General features: G+C 36.4%; 1 protein-coding gene across 1 annotated transcript in view; it reads left to right on the top strand.

Moving 5' to 3' along the window:
* The window catches only part of PCDH15 (protocadherin related 15), a 1,001,489-nt gene that overhangs the window by 659,796 nt on the left and 326,840 nt on the right, over positions 1-14,853 (top strand). The window lies entirely within an intron of this gene.

Below are 14,853 nucleotides of genomic sequence, written 5' to 3'. Positions count from 1 at the left end.
CTTGCTATAAAAATTATAAGGGCCATGACATGACATATTACTTTACCCTTTAGTGTTCAGAGAACAGAGAATTTATCCTCCTCTGGTGTTACATGGGAAAGATAGGACTTGCTGCCTTGAGAATTCAGGAAGCTGACCTTGAAGGTTAAGAAAGCTTTAAATGGTATGATTGAGAAAAATCCCAGTATTAATGTTTAGCATCAAATGATGTAACATAAGGCATAGCTACATCTTGCTCAAATACCATTTGAATACTGATACCCTTTCATTCAAACCTTGATGATGAAAAAGTTATGATTCTATAGAATATTTGTATTGGAAAGGATGTAAAAGTAATTAAACACAGCAACCTCATTAACCAGATGTGGAAGTGAACCCCATAGAAAATAAATGAGGACTAAGATCAAGTTAGTTTAATTATCACCATTTCCAAAATAAGGCTCATTCCATTATATCCTACTTATTATTTGAGGCTGCTAAAAATTTGTTTGGCATTACCAGATATTTTCCTGTGCCTCTGTTCTAGTATCTATTTTGTCTCTTTTCTCCAGGTAACTAAAGGGAGTTTGCTTTTGTTGTTCACTTACTATTAAAACACATTGGAAGCAAAATCAGATAAAAATAAACTTATAAGAAAATAAGTAACAAGGAAATTTGGAGAATTTTAATAGAAAATAAATAAAAACACTGTAGTTTATTAAGATGGGGTAAATAGCTAGTTATATCATAGATATGATAAAATATGGAAAACCAAATATTAAGACAAGTCATTTAATTAAATTTTTATTTAGATATATGAGGATTTTTCAGATTTAAACAAAAAACAAAAAAAATATCTAATTTGTTAGCATCCGGCTAAGGAGTTTTAAATGTTTTATATTTAAATATTCTTTTAGAATACACCTGTATATAATTTAACTTCTTATAAGGTAAGACATAATTCTACTTGTGAGATGACTCAGAGTTTATTTCAGTAAACCCCAGAGAGACTTAGGAATCATATTATAGAGGAATAATTCTATTTGAGAGATAAAAATGAAAGGAGTTGGCTTTTTTCATATTTCAAATTTCTCTAGTGCAAAAGCTGAGAAAATGGCATTTCTATCCACCCTTTGTGCTTCTTGTAAAAGCAAAAGAAAGGTGCCCATTGCAATGGTAGTCTCTATTAGATAGAATTGGAGGACACCATCAAAGCATTTTTTGTAAACCAGCAGCCATCCACTTATGCTCATGATCAGCTGAGATTGAACTTAAACCAGTGAAAAAGCTTCCATCAAATGACTCTTTCAAGGACTTCTAATAACAGAATAAACACAGGTTAGCAAACTATAACCCATGGGCAAAGTGGTCTGTTCGTATGGCTGGTAAACTAAGAATAATTTTTAAATATTTAAAGGTTTATTAATGAAATATGAACAGATAAAAATAAAATAACAAAAAAGAAATAAAGAATAATATTTATATACCATAAGTAGCCTAAACTTTTACTAATTTTATATAGAAAAATTTTGCTGACTTCTGCAGCATAACATGAATGTCATTCAAAAGCAAGCAGAAAAAAAAGAACCAACCCCACAAAAATATCATTCATTGTGTTTAAATAAAGTATGAACTTATCTCTATGGGCCCTGGCCAGTTGGCTCAGCAGTAGAGAGCGTCGGTCTGGCGTGTGGAAGTCCCGGGTTCAATTCCCAGCCAGGGCACACAGGCGGAGTGCCCATCTGCCTTTCCACCCTTTTTCCTCTTCTTTTCTCTGTATCTCTCTCTTCCCCTCCCGCAGCCAAGGCTCCATTGAAGCAAAGTTGGCTTGGGCGCTGAGGACGGCTCCATGGCCTCCACCTTAGATGCTAGAATGGCTCCAATTGAAGCAGAGAAATGCTCCAGAAGGGCCAAGCATCGCCCCCTAGTGGGCATGCTGGGTGGATCCTGGTGAGGTACATTCCGGAGTCTGTCTGCGACCCCCCTACTTCTCACTTCGGAAAAATACAAAATAAATAAATAAAGTTATCTCTAAAAGAGAAAAGATATAAAACATATCTTCATAATCCTAAAACCTAACATTAGTTTATTATTTTAAATTGGATTAAGGGATCATTTATTTAAACTGCTAAAATATAATGTTACATTAGCTAGCCAGAAATAAAAGCAACAGTAGTTATCAATAAATCATGTATGTATATTATTAATATTTGAGTCAATATATTTGTCAATTAATATTTGTTAAAATAATAAAGTTATCCTTATAAACAGAAAGCAGAATTTTAAAAGCTTGGTGATTCAGCAGGGAATTTGTATTTCGGGGCAGGAAAGCAGAAAGTAAACAGTATAGCATATAAACTGCATAGCTCAGTGGCTGAGACGAAAAAGAAGGTGCTTACTCTTGTTTTATTCCTAGTCTCCAGCAGGAATGTTACCATTCTTGTTTCTCTGTTAATTCATAGTGAGAGGAAGTACTGAGCACTCGGAATAATGGGTAGGAAAGTAGAAAGTCAAAAAATGTGGAAAAATGTCTACTTATTAAAGAATTTATTCACCCACTTTTTCATTTTTATTACTCTTCCCTTACAAAGAAGTGATCCCTTGAAATATAGAGAATAAAATAACACTTTGGAAGCCCAAGAACTACATAGTTTAGGGATAAATATTAATAATAAGAGCTTCAACATCTCTTTTTAATTGAATGCTTCTATAAGCCAAAGAGTACACTTAGCAGATGAGAACTTCCTCCTCTTTGTACTCTCAACAAAGCAGTGAAGTAACTTTTCTAATGTCAAAGAGAGCCCTGTTGCACAGTGGGGATTCTAAATCAAGCTGTGTGACCACAGACTATGTGCAAACCATTATTCTATTTGCCTCTCTCAGAGACTGAATTTGCTTACTACCCATCAGTTTTGTTCCAGCTTGCGAACAATTCCTTCGATTGCAGAGTAGACCTTCCCACAAAGCTAATCATCCTTTTCATACCAAGATCTGCTTGATCTGCCTTGATTTTATTTTCTTGTGGTTGTTTCTTCCCCTTCTTCTTCTTCTTCTTCTTCTTCTTCTTCTTCTTCTTCTTCTTCTTCTTCTTCTTCTTCTTCTTCTTCTTCTTCTTCTTCTTTGGTGTGTGTGTGTGTGTGTGTGTGTGTGTGTGTGTGTGTGTGTGTGTGACAGAGAGAGGGATAGGATAGGGGCAGATAGACAGGAAGAGAGAGGGATGAGAAACATCAATTCCTTTTTGCGTCACCTTAGTTGTTCATTGATTGCTTTCTCATATGTGCTGTGACCAGTGGGCTACAACAAACCAAGTGACCCCTTGCTCAAGCCAGTGATCTTGGGCTCAAACTGGTGAGCCTTGCTCAAACCAGATGAGCCCTCGCTCAAGCTGGCAACATCAGGGATTCGAACCTGGGTCCTCTGCGTCCCAGTCCAACTTTCTATCCACAGCACCATTGCCTGGTCAGGCTTATAGTTGCTTCTTAATTCTTTACAAGAGTGAAGAAAATTATTATACAGAAAATATCCATTAATACTGTGAAAACTTAAGGTAGCCACTGCTTTAAACTTCTAGTTTCACTATCAAACGATGACTAATTCTGGCAGTTTGAGCCTCCTTTCATTTTCTGGCTTCTACTTGTGGAAAACAGCAAAAGAAGGTAAAGAAGATCAAACCCAAATAGCAGGAAAAAAATGAAAATGCTGAGAAACAGACCAAAAAGTTGGATGTTGCCACCTCTGGTTACCTGAGAAATAAATCATTAATATTACTAGTGAAGCTGCCTTGAATATAAGTATAAGACTGCTTTGGTCAGCTTATAACACGCATTTTCCATTCATCTTTATCCATCCATTCTTCTCATTTTTAAAAGGTTTCAAAGGCTATAGAGTTTAAATTGTATGCTTCAAAAAAATTACTATTTTTAGTCCTAAAAAAGTTTCCTGCTACCTTGATTTCATTACAGAATTGATTCATTTGCAGATCATTTTGAATGAACTACAAGCTGTCCTTTAAAACCCTGCCCCTCTACATTACCAGGTCTTGTCTTGGGTGCTAATTTGTTTCTCTGACATCTTTCAAATGTTCTAAAAGTTTTAGGAATTCTTTTCTTTCTTTCTCTTTCTTTCTTTCTTTCTTTCTTTCTTTCTTTCTTTCTTTCTTTCTTTCTTTCTTTCTTTCTTTCTTTCTTTCTTCTTTTATGGATATTTCTTGTAAAATAAGATATATTTTTCCCTGAAGATGATAATAGGATTTTATGATTCATGAGAGGTTCCCAGTCAGTGGAGGTACAGCTAGGCCTCATGCCACTAAATTTGCAGTGTCATTTATATTACGGGAACCTCTTTGGATGTGTTACTTGAAGATTTATACTTCCACCACTAAAAGAGCTTTTCTTTGAGCATCTGGTTCTTTAATGTGTTACTGAATAGATTAACAGTACAGACTGTACAAAAAGATGACAGTTTTCCCTTTAATTTCAGAATATGTGATTTACTCTACTTAGTAGGTTATTGTGATTTTGATAAGTGGGGAAATGAAAGTCATTTATTTTCCTCTTCATTTTCAGTTCACGAAGTAGAAAGTACATTCTCTCATCTTTTGTTGCAGCAGACTTCAGGTGGTTTTTTCAACATTAGCATTATATCAAAAGAATGATATCACCGTGAGAAAGTTGAAATGCATTGAACACTGATCCCGCTTACCTGGGATCAAAGTATCAATATAATTTGTATTTTATATGAGAGATAGATGATAGATAGATAGATAGATAGATAGATAATTTGAGAGAGAAAAATGCTTATTACAAAAATTAAATCAAATTTATAGTGTGATTTTTTTCTAATGCCAATGTTCTGTTATGTGTAAATTTCCAAAAAAATTTTTGGTGCTTTGGTGCTAAGGAATGCACATTATCTAGGGATAATTTTTTTTTAATCTGTAAGAATATAAAACTGTCCAAAGTGAATAAAACATGTATTTTATGTGTTTTCTAATCAAATGTATATGTTCCTCTTCCCCCCAAAATAATGTAGCCCCATATAAATCTCTCATAGACTACAATATACTCATAAGTTTAAGTCAGAGAAGTGTCAAGGACGTTAGGGAAAGGAGAACCCTGGGTCTGATATGTTTAAAACAGTTATTTCCTAAATCATCTTTTGCCTGCTCTTTCCTTCCTTAAGAAAGGAATAAACATGATAAAAATTATGTAAAATTTTGCACCAGAACGGCTGTAAGCTGTAACTCAAATGCATATTTTAATAGAGTTAGACTTCACTACTTTGATTTATACTTGAACAAGAAGTAGGGCAAATAGGAAATGGGTAAAGAATATCTTAGTTCTCACTCAAGACTGGTAGCTTAGAAACTTGAAATAGTGCCAGAAATAAAAACATATTTTCAAGGCCCTGGCCAGTTGGCTCAGTGGTAGAGCGTCGGCCTGGCGTGCAGAAGTCCTGGGTTCGATTCCCGGCCAGGGCACACAGGAGAAGCGCCCATCTGGTTCTCCACCCCTCCCCCTCTCCTTCCTCTCTGTCTTTCTCTTCCCCTCCCACAGCCGCAGCCGAGGCTCCATTAGAGCAAAGTTTGCCTGGGTGCTGGGGATGGCTCCTTGGCCTCTGCCTCAGGCACTAGAGTGGCTCTGGTCGCAACAGAGCGATGCCCCAGAGGGGCAGAGCATCGCCCCCTGGTGGGCAGAGTGTCGCCCCCTGGTGGGTGTGCCGGGTGGATCCCGGTCGGGCTCATGCGGAAGTCTGTCTGACTGTCTCTCCCCGTTTCTAGCTTCAGAAAAATACAAAAAACAAACAAACAAAAAAAAACAACAAAAAACCCCAACATATTTTCAAGTTTTTTTGAAAATAATTAAGAACCTAAAATTAAATTTATACAATGAAATAGCCTCTTTTAATACTATGGAACATAAAATAGAGGTACTGTGGCAGATTGAACAGGTAGACACAGGTAATGATTTGCGGTTCATACTCAGTCTAGAAGCAGAGATTTACGGGCAAGGAGAAGAGCTTCACTGTGGCACCTCTCCTGCACCATACTGTCATCAAACACTTGGAGGAAGACACACATAGCATTTCATCAACTCATCCACCATCCTCTGTGCACCTATATTCATATGTTTTGTTTTTAATTCTGTGATTAAAAGCTCACACTCCTTGTTCCTATCTAAACCATTTCCTTCATTTTCATACTAGAATATATCAATGCTTCGTAAGCCCCTATAATGATGGATGCATTTAAATGCATTACTAAAAAAATGAAACACAAAACACAAAGAATACAATCCCATTCTTTACTATTAGATTCAACAGATATAAAGCCACTCTGCCAAATTACCTAAAATTTTTCTGAACTACTCTGAATTTTACTCTAGAGACACATTTAGTCTAAATTTCTTATATTGTTATGATTGATAATAGCCACTGTGCAGGATGACACTGCTGTATGGACCACACTTTGAATAACAATCAACATTGCTACATAGTTTACAAGGCCCAGAGCAAAATGAAAACAGAGCATCTTCTAAGTGTGGGTCCTCTGCACCATCCTAGCCTTGCCCACTCTGGCCCATTAAAGCACATTGCTCCAGAATAATTTTTCTTTCCTGCATCATAAGCTTTTTTTGCTTTACGTGATCATTTCCATCATCATCATGAAAAACTTCTGTGATATCTCCAAATTAACATACAAAGAAGGAACAACAAAAAAATACCTTTGATATCATAAACCACTCTAGCTACTCACCCATTTCTGTACTTCCCTTCAATGTGGAAACTACTCAAATAATTATCCTGAAGAAAGTTTTCATGATTTCTGCTTCTCTGTCCACCTTATTATAAGCAGGATTTCAATCACATCGGCCCATTGATATGGGTCTTTTTGTGATCCCAGTGCTGATTCCATTGTCAAATTACTTCCTCTTCTTACTCTGTCCAACAATAGGATGTGCTAGAATTGATAATTCCTTTCTTATTTAAAACTTTATTTTGTTGACTTCCAGAAGACCATAGTATCCTGGTATTTTTCTCCATCCTCTCTGGCTATTCTAGCTCTAAAAGTTGAAATATCCTGATGCTTAATTTTCTCATCTTTTCCTGTTTACATTCATGCCTAAGATTATTTCATTTGGTTTAATGGGTTCAAATTGTTATATGCACACAATTTTTAATTTATATCTCCAGTTCAGCTCATTGCCTTAAAACTCTAGACCCATGTCCAAGTGTAATAATATTAATTTTTTATTTGTTATATTAAGTAATCATCTGTCTTCTAAGTTTCAAAAGAAGCAGATTTTGAGATAAAAATTCAGTTGTAGAATGTTTACTCAAGAGTGGTTTGGAAATCAACCTCTATGGAAAGGAGAGAAAGGAAGGATTAGGTTTAGGAAGAAATTGAGCTTCAATCACAATACAGGCTTCATTTAACCCTCTGGGGCTGAGATAGCCCTTTAGAGTTGGAAAGTTCGTAGGAATTCCTTTATGTCCCTGTATTAATTAGTCAGAGTCAGGTTGCCTCAGAAAGTACAGTGTGTCCGTAAAGTCATGGTGCACTTTTGACCAGTCACAGGAAAGCAACAAAAGACTTTAGAAATGTGAAATCTGCACCAAATAAAAGGAAAACCCTCCCAGTTTCTGTAGGATGATGTGGCAGCATGTGCGCATGCACAGATGATGACGTAACACCATGTATACAGCAGAGCAGCCCACAGCCATGCCAGTCGAGATGTGGACGGTACAGAGGAAAGTTCAGTGTGTTCTGTGGCTCATTAAATTCGAATCCATGACCAAAGTGCAACGTGAATATCAAATATCGGCGCATTTATAACAAAGTGCCATCACATAGGAATAACATTACTCAGTGGGATAAGCAGTTGAAGGAAACCAGCAGTTTGGTAGAGAAACCCCATTCTGGTAGGCCATCAGTCAGTGACAAGTCTGTAGAGGCTATATGGGATAGCTACCTATGGAGCCCTAAAAAATCTGTGCATGAGCCCACATCGAACTGCACTGAATAGGTATGAAACTGGGAGAGCTTTTCTTTTATTTGGTGCAGATTTCACATTTCTATAGTTTTTTGTTGCTTTCCTGTGACCGATTAAAAGTGCACCATGACTTTATGGACACACTGTAGTTTGAATTTGTCAAGGTAGGTAGGTATCCTCTGAATAAGATTGACAGTTGATACCTTTCAGCATTCAATATACCTAACATAGAGGGGAGTAACTTCTTTGTCCTTGTAGGAAGTGTTGGGGGAAAAATCATAATATCGTCATAGCATCTCAAAACTACTGTAATGTGTCCCACTTTCTAGAAGACAACTAGTTCTTTATCATTTTCACATAGTAAATTATGACCTCATTTTTCCAAAGTCTCAGACCAAAACTCTTCAACTCATCTCTGACGTTTTTCTTTCTTCAGTGCGCCCTCTCATTTCCAATCAGTCAACAAAAGTGTTCGCTCCAAAGTATACAAAGAATTTCATGATTTCTCACCAGTTACACTGTTTTTATCCTGATTCTAGCCACCACCAATTTGTGCCTATATTACTGGATTTTAATCTCACCCTTCCATGACCTATTAGTCTTGTAACAGACACATGTTTAAAATCTTCCCAGGCCCTGGCTGGTTGGTTCAGTGGTAGAGCATCGGCCTGGCGTGCAGGAATCCTGGGTTCGATTCCCAGCCAGGGCACACAGGAGAAGCGCCCATCTGCTTCTCCACCCCTCCCCCTCTCCTTCCTCTCTGGTTGCAACAGAGCAATGCCCCAGATGGGCAGAGCATCGCCTCCTGGTGGGCATGCCTGGTGGATCCCGGTCGGGCTCATATGGGAGTCTGTCTGACTGCCTCCCCGTTTCCAACTTTAGAAAAATACAAAAAAAAAAAATCTTTTTAATGGTTTTCCCAAAACACCCAGAATAAAAGCAAATGTCTGATACCTACTTGACCTCATGTCCTGCTTCTTCTCCTCTCAGTGTTTCTATTCCAGCCTCATGGGACACTGACACTATTAAAGTAGCACACTGAGTAACTACTGCTTGCTCTGGGACCCTTTCACTTGCTGTGTCCATTGCATGAAATGCTTCTTTCCCAGACATTCATTTGACCAACATCTTCCCTTCTTATAGGTTTGTCCTTGTTTTTCCCCTTAGCAAAATAGTCTCACCTCTTCACCATATATAACCACAGGGGTCCCCAAACTTTTTACACAGGGGGCCAGTTCACTGTCCCTCAGACCGTTGGAGGGCCGGACTATAAAAAAAACTATGAACAAATCCCAATGCACACTGCACGTATCTTATTTTAAAGTAAAAAACAAAACAAAACGGGAACAAATACAATATTTAAAATAAAGAACAAGTAAATTTAAATCAACAAACTGACCAGTATTTCAATGGAAACTATGGGCCTGCTTTTGGCTAATGAGATGGTCAATGTCCGGTTCCATATTTGTCACTGCTAGTCATAACAAGTGATACGACATGCTTCTGGAGCCATGATGTGTGTGTCCCGCGTCACCGGAAGTAGTACTGTATATGAGCGACGCCGCACTTTGCGGCGCCACCACATACAGTACTCCAGGAGCACAGGATGCTCCTCTCACTGACCACCAATGAAAGAGGTGTCCCTTCTAGAAGTGTGGCGGGGGCCAGATAAATGGCCTCGGGGGCTGCATGTGGCCCACGGGCCGTAGTTTGGGGACCCCTGTATAACAATATAGTATCTTACACTACATATCCACTTTACCTTATTTGTTTTTACACTATGTGCACTCTTTTTATTTACTTTGTGTTATCTAACTTGTAACTTTATCAAATGTTCTATTAGGTCCACAATGACAAACACTTTATTTTATCCACTATTGTATTTTCAGGAACAAGAACAATGCCTGGAATATACCATGTAATCAAAAAGATCTATTGAAAGTTGGATCTGATCTTAGAAAAGGCTAGAACTAAAGTTTCAAACAGTGTCATCAGTCTCTGAAATTTCCCCCCTCTTTCTCTTGATTAGCTTTGTGTAAACTTTACTGTGTTAGAGTCTCTGTGTCATTAGGACATAGAGATTATTATTATTATTATTTATTTATTTTTTTTGCAGAGACAGAGACAGAGTCGGAGAGAGGGATAGATAGGGACAGACAGACAGGAATGGAGAGAGATGAGAAGCATTAATCATCAGTTTTTCATTGTGGCACTTTAGTTGTTCATTGATTGCTTTCTCATATATGCCTTGATCGTGAGGCTACAGCAGACCAAGTAACCCCTTGCTTGAGCCAGCGACCTTGGGTCCAAGCTGGTGAGTTTATGCTCAAACCAGATGAGCCTGCGCTTAAGCTGGCGACCTTGGGGTCTTGAACCTGGGTCCTCCACATCCCAGTCCAATGCTCTATCCACTGCGCCACTGCCTGGTCAGACTAGAGATTATTATTTTTTAAATCTTGTTTTTAATTAAATATGAAATGAGGACTTAGAGTCATGTAGCCTTAAAATGAGGTTAAAAAGGAATGGATGGATGGAGAATTTTCTAAAAATATATTTACTCAATGGTTGAAATGTAATACATACCTCCAAGATCCTTAATGGAATTTTATAGAGAACCTCTGGGGGACTGTATGAGAAATAAAATCATATTTTGGAGATTAGAGCAAGAAACACTTCAAAATAATCATCATTTCCCATTTAGTGCTGTTTCCAATCTTTACTTTTCTTATTTCTATCATGTCTTTTCTTTAGTTAACTGATATACCTTGGTTTCTTTTAATCAGATTTTGTGGAAATGGTGGAGATCTATTTTCATGAAACTCCTTATAAAATGCATTGAAACAATAGTTCGTAACTATATTTGAAAATGAAATTTTTTATTTACTTCATGCCAGAAGACAATGTATGACACAAAGAAAAGTTTACAATTTCAAACTTGCATGATAAAAAGTTTTTATTGATTTCTTGTTTATTTTTTAATTGACCAGAATGAAACTATTCTTCTCTTCCCAAAAGTTACATTAAAAATATTAATTTAAAAGATAAGTTTGAATGTGAAATATATGTTTGGGCAATTAATTTTTATATATAATTGTTGTAATCAGTATTACCCATAATAATTTGACAATAAGCCTCAAGAGTTTATTGCATGCCTTGAAACTGTTTGTTTCACATACTGCCAACCATTGTTGTTTAAAGCTTATCTATGCAAATTTCACTATTTCCCTGACATTTTGATAAGAAGAATGAAACAACAACAGAGTTACTGAAGTATATATACTCAACAAACTGGTAATTGGTGTCATTTTTTTAGGGTAAACAACAGGAACCCAACTGTTGAGAAGATACTATGGTGATTCTACACTTAACTACTAAGAATTGGTTGATTTGGAGTTAAGAAAACAATTAATTTTAGATTTAAAAATACACAAAGAATATTGCATTACATTGGAATCATTACATAAGAAAACTGAAGAATTCCATGTCTCTTGTTCTAGTTTTGAATACTAATTATTTACATAGGTTCACAAAATCCCATAACAGTTTAAAAAAAATTTTTTTAAAGTCTTTATTTCATCATCTTCTCCACTCATACTTGCCTCATTCACACAAAAGAAAAAAAAAAGTTTTTAAAGTATCAGATTGAGAAAACATGTTTCAGAGATAGAGGCAGAATTATCTAATAAAAGTTAACTTAGCTTTATACCATAGTTGTTCCCTTACACTACCCCAAAATAAAAGTAGTTCATTTGATTTTGATAAACATAGTTGAAAAGTACAGCAAAATGTGATTACCAAGACAATTCTCCTCATTTAACCAGCTTGTGCTGGGTAACTTTAAGTCAGAAGTCATTTTTGTGAGACATGGAGAAGTCAATGATTAATGCCAAAAATACCAAGCTGGAAATGTTTTTCTCTTGTTTAGTTTTACTCTTATTATTAATGTGTATTTTTAGAATGCAATCATATAATACACATTGCATTGTTTTCTTATTACATAGCTTTCTTATTTTCCATTTTGTTTTACTTCACATTCACTGTCTCTTTTTCCTCAGTTAACTTCCCCAGTACTTTCTTACTGTATAACTCATGTCAACTGATATGGGCATTTTGGATATTTTTTTTATTAAAGTCATATTATAATTATATAGGAAATATGTGTCTGTATGTTTACATATTCACGCATCAAATACACACACAATACACATATAAGTGTTTTTCCATTGTCATCAATATGCATAGATTTGTTCTGTTAATTTTTTTTAAATAATATAAGACTTACAGGAAAAATATAAGAATATTACAAAAACATTTGAGAGTAAGTTACCAGCATAATGACCCACTGCTACAAAACACTTCAATTTCTAATATCTATATAAAGCATATTCTTCTATAAATAAACACAATAATAATCATTAAAATCAGGAAGCAACTTTGATACATTACTACATTCTAACCCTCTGACACCATTCAATTATTGCCAGTTACCCTAATAGAAAAATGATGAATTGTGTGTGACCTATAGTTGTCATGCCTCTTAAGTTTTCTTAATTTAAAACAATCTTTCCTTGAAGCTTTTGAGGATTGCAGGTCACTTATTTTTTACAGTTTTTCTCAATTCAGGTTCATTAAGGCTTCTTCACAACTATATTTAACTTATAAATATTTTGGTAAGAATATCAGTGAAATGATGCTATAATCATCTCCCTGCATCTTATGAGAGTTTAGAGAGATTATGTATACCATTACAGGGAATGTTACTGTTGAAAATTTGACCAAAGTTACATCAGCCTTAAAGTACATTGATGGCTTACCTTGAGATTCTGTAAATGTTCTTCTCTCATTCATTTCCATCCATTAATTTTAACATTAGTTGATGCTTTTAGGCTGAATTATTAATATGCTTATTGCCAAATGATGACTTTCTACTCTCATCATTTCTTTCACATGCATTTATTAGTTGGAATTCTTCTATAAATGAAAGCTTTCTCTTTGCCCCATGTATTTATTTAGGTCAATATGAACATTTTTGATATTTATTTTATTCAGTGGATTATAATCTATCATCATTATTTATGTTGATGCTCAAATTGTCCCAGAATTAGTCCTTTTAAATTTTATTTATTTATTTATATTTATTCAGTGAGAGGAGGGGAGGCAGAGACAGACTCCCATCTGCACCCAACAGGGATCCACCTAACCAGCCCACTAGGGGGCAACGCTCTGCCCATCTGGGGACATTGCTTTTGCTCAACAACTGAGTTCTTCTTAGTGCCTGAGGCAGAAGCCTTGGAGCCATACTCAGCTCCCAGGCCAACTTGCTCCAGTGGAGCCATGGCTGCAGGAGGAGGCGAGAGAGAGAAAAAAAAGTGAGAAGGGGGGAGAGAATTGAGACAGGGGGAGGTGGAGAAGCATATGGGTGCTTCTCCTGTGTGCCTTGACCAGGAATCGAACTCAGGATATCCACATGCTGGACTGATGCTCAACCACTTAGCAACTGGCCAGGGCCTAAATTTTATTTTTAATTACAGTTTACATTCAATATCATTATTTATTATTTTAGGTGTCCCAGAATTAGTTTTGATGAGCTCATTCAAGCAGGCTCTGTGTCCTTTTAAGGTGTCTACATTATTATTTGAACTATTTTCTAGCACAACATGACATTCCAGATTAATTGTATAACTTTCTTATCTTAATCCTGGATTTAACCATTGATCTAAAATGTTCTGTTTTCTTTAAGTGGGGTATGGTATTTAGAATGTAAGATTTAGGTGCACAAATGCTCATTGCTATTTGTTATCTCTGCTTCCAGGCCATCTCAATGGACAGAGATACCCTATACATATATACATATACATATGCATACATATGCATGTATACAGATGTGTGCATGTAAGCATGTACTAAAATATATTACATATGCATTTATACAGAGGTGGGAAAAAATAGGCTGACAGTTGTGAATTGAAACAATGAGTTTATCCTTTTATTAATATTTATTAATTATTGTATTTTTTCCATATAAACAACTGTAACCCACTGTTGCTCCACTCTGTATATACACATGTAGATACACATGCATATATCTATACTTACATGTATACATATTATGTTTTATGTGATATACATATTTATATATATATATATATATAAATACACACACACACACACACACACACACATATATATATATATATAGTGAGAGGATAGGAGATAGTGAGACAGACTTCAGCATGTGCCCCAATCAGGATCCACCTGGCTACCCCTGTCTGAGGTCAATGCTTAAATCAACTGAGCTATCCTTTGCACCTGAGACCAATACTTGGACCAACCAAGCTATCTTCAGTGCCCAGGCTTATGCTCAAACCAACTGAGCCATTGGATGTGATACATGAAGAGAGAGAGAAGGGGGAGAGGGAGAGGAAGAGAAGGAGACGGTTGCTTCTCATGTGTGCTCTGACCAGGGATCAAACCCGGGACATCCACATGCTGGGCCAATGCTCTATCCACTGAGTAACCACCCAGGGCCTAAATATTTATATATTATCCAAAAATATATATAAAACGTTTGTTTATACTAATAACTCTGACAATGGGAAACCTGGCTGTTATTGCCTTCACTGTATTTACTTGTTAAATACAACCAGTTTTCTGTTCCTGACCCATGCTGATGCCCTCCTGACCCCATTCACATTCTGACACCACATACCCAGCAACTGTTTGTCTCCTCCCAACACAGATGCAATCCTCATCCTATTTGGTTTTTGACATAGTGTACAGGGCCATGCACCCTCCTTTACAAGTTCAAGCTTCAGCACTACCACCATACACTGAACTCTGACATTCCACTGAAGACTAATGTCTCCTTTTCATGCTGACAGTA

Source organism: Saccopteryx leptura, chromosome 9 (genome assembly GCF_036850995.1).
Source record: "Saccopteryx leptura isolate mSacLep1 chromosome 9, mSacLep1_pri_phased_curated, whole genome shotgun sequence".
Classification (NCBI taxonomy): Eukaryota; Metazoa; Chordata; class Mammalia; order Chiroptera; family Emballonuridae; genus Saccopteryx; species Saccopteryx leptura.
The sequence above is the reverse complement of the archived record's forward strand: the minus strand, read 5'-3'. Positions and strand labels throughout refer to the sequence as shown.